Source organism: Gopherus flavomarginatus, assembly GCF_025201925.1.
Source record: "Gopherus flavomarginatus isolate rGopFla2 chromosome 11 unlocalized genomic scaffold, rGopFla2.mat.asm SUPER_11_unloc_2, whole genome shotgun sequence".
NCBI classification, from domain to species: Eukaryota; Metazoa; Chordata; order Testudines; family Testudinidae; genus Gopherus; species Gopherus flavomarginatus.
Genome location: NW_026114603.1, coordinates 316,876 through 319,949, shown reverse-complemented (window position 1 = coordinate 319,949; position 3,074 = coordinate 316,876). Strand labels below are relative to the sequence as shown.

At 41.6% G+C, this 3,074-nt stretch overlaps 1 pseudogene; it reads right to left on the bottom strand.

Annotated features, from left to right (window-relative positions):
• Positions 1 to 447: 447 nt before the first annotated feature.
• Positions 448 to 1,373, bottom strand: LOC127040955 (olfactory receptor 5V1-like; annotated as a pseudogene).
• Positions 1,374 to 3,074: the final 1,701 nt, after the last annotated feature.

The window sequence follows — 3,074 nt, the reverse complement described above, 5'->3', positions numbered from 1 at the left end:
CCTCCCCTTTCCCTGCTGATCAGTAACATATTTGAGTGTTTCATATATCCTCTGGGGGGGAGGGGGGTTGCAATTATTTTTGTGATATAAATATTTATTGAAATAGTTTATTATTTTTATATTTACCTAAGCAGTTTCAGTAAATGAAAAATTGTGCTAACCATTTTGAGAATTATTTTGAACACAATTTCACTTAAATATTGTAAATAAAAACCCTGTTATTAGTAATACATTACAAAGTTTAATCAAAGAAGACAAAAATCGGACTATTTAAATGTTCCAAATTAAAATAATGTCTAGGTTTTTATTGTATATTAAAGTAAATTTTATTTTTTTGTGTTTTCAGCAATTCTACTGAACATAGATAGGAAAGCACAAAGGAGAGAACTTTAGCACCCAGATAATATCGAGCAGCCCCCTAGACCAATGGGTGGAAATTTGCCACTTTCATTGCAAACACAATTTCCCCATGAAAACTTTTCTCAGAGCCCCCTTCACATCTTTGTTCCTCAGCGTGTAGATCATTGGGTTCAACGTGGGGGTTACTATGCTGTAAAGCACTGAGATCAGTCTGTCACTGTCCAGCGATTAGCTGGATATGGGCCTGACAAATAGGTGAAGATGGAGCTCCCATAATACAGCAGGACAATGGTCAGGTGGGACCCTCAGCTGGAGAAAGTTTTGAGCCTCCCCTCTGTGGAGCGTATCTTCAACATGGTGGAGATGATGTAGATGTAAGACAGGACGATGCACAGGAATGGGATCCACCCAATGAAGACTCCGACGGCAAGCAGGATAATCTCATTGAGGGAGGTGTCTCCACAGGAGAGCTTGAGGAGGGGCGGGATGTCGCAGAAGAAGTAGTTGATCTGGTTGGCTCCACAGAAGGGCAGCCGAAAATGTGTGCACTGCAGAGTTGAGGAAGCCACTGGCCCAAGCAGCACCAGCCAGCTGGAAGCAGAGGGATTGTCTCATGATGACCAAGTAGTGCAAGGGGTTGCATATTGCCACATAGTGGTCATAAGCCATCTCCACCAGGAGGATACACTCCGTGCCCACACAGGCCAGGAAAAAATAGAGCTAGGTAATGCATCCTGCATAGCTGATCCTCTTCCTGTCCACCAGCAGGTGAACCAACATCTGGGGGACATTGGTGGTGGTGTAACATAAGTCCAGGAAAGAGAGGTTCCCCAGGAAAAAGTATATGGAGGTACAGAGCTGGGCATCCTTGCAGACCATGGTGCTGATGGAGATGTTCCTCACCAGGGTGCACAGGTAGGTGACCAAGAAGACACCAAAGACAAAAACTGCAGCTGATGGAGGCTGGAGAACCCCATGATGATGAACTCAGTTGGGGCAGTTTCATTTGCCATTTTCTTCACAGTTGAGAGGGATGACTCGAAAGGCAATTAATTTAAAGAATGAGGCTGAGGTTTCAAAGCAATGTAGAGGATTTGGATGCCCTGACCTTATTACAGTTTATGGGGACTGGGCATCTAAATCCCTTAGGTAGTTTTTGAAAAACTCAGATTTAGGTTGTTTATGAAGTAAGACAGAACACTTTAGGGGATAATTTCAGCTTAAATTGTGCAATATAAAGGCAGAAAAGTGAATCTGTATGTCTCTTCATGTGTGTATTTGTGTTTGATTGCATAATTGTGTTTGTTAGTGTATCTGGTTGTGTGTGTTTGTGTGTGAGAGAGTTTTATTGTGCATATATATGATTGTGTGTGTTCTGAAAACATCCATTCAATATGCACCAGCAGTCATCTGAAAACATCCACTCAGTGTGCAGCGGCAATCAAAGAAGAGAACAGAATGTTGGTACTCAGTAAGAAAGGGATAGATAATAAGACAAAATATCATATTGCCTCTATATAAGTCCATTGTATGCCAGTTCTTGAATACTTCATGCAGATGTGGTCACCCCGTCTCAAAAAAGATATATTGGAATTGGAAACGGTTCAGAAAAGGGCAACAAACATGATTAGGGGTATGGAAAGGCTGTGGTATGAGGAGAGACTAAGACTGGGACTTTGCAACTTGGAAAACAGACAACTAAGGGGTGATATGACAGAGGTCTACAAAATCATGACTAGTGTGCAGAAAGTAAAAAAAGGAAGTATTATTTACTCCTCATAATACAAGAACTAGGGGTCACCAAATGAAATTAATAGGCAGCAGGCTTAAAACAAACAAAAGGAAGTATTTGTTTACACAAAGCACAGTCAACCTGTGGAGCTCTTTGCCAGAGGATGTTGTGATGGTCAAGACTATCACAGGGTTCAGACAAGAACTAGATAAATTCATGTAGGATAGGTCCATCAATGACTATTAGCCACGATGGGCAGGGATGGTGTCCCTAGCCTCTGTTTGCCAGAAGCTGGGAATGAGCAATGGGAATGGATCACTTGATGATTACTGTTCTGTTCATTCCCTCTGTGGCACCTGGCATTGGCCACTGTTCAAAGACAAGATACTTGGCTAGATGGACCTTTTGTCTGACCCAGCATGGTCGTTCTTATGTTCTTAGGTGTATGCTTGTTTTTGTGTGTGTGATTGCAGTAGTGCCTGTTTTCTATTGTATATGGATATGGTTGTGCTGTGTGTGGTGTTGTTCACATATGTGACTGTATATGTGATTCTGTGTGATTGTGGTAGTGCTTACTGGTGTTCAATTGTGTTTGCAAACAGGTATGAATTTTTGCTACTTTGTATGTAGATGTTTGATCAGTTGTGTGTGCTTTTGTGTGTGATTCTGGTAGTATCTGCATACGTGTATTTCAATGTGCATGTATTTGTGTGTGTTATGTGTGCATTTGTTGTAATGTCAGCATGTGTTTAATTGTGTTTGCATGTGTGTATGTGCAGTAGCATATTTGCGTGGATTCTGTGTCTGTATATGTTTGTGCATGTCTGTGGTTTTGTGTGCTTAGCTATTTCTACTCAATACAATTTTGAGTTGCAGACAAATTCCTCATTGATCTAGGCGAGACTAATCCCTATCTATAGGACTGTGGGACGCTATTGCATTTCAGGGCTGGGCAATACAGGAGGAATCCTGTCTCAGGACA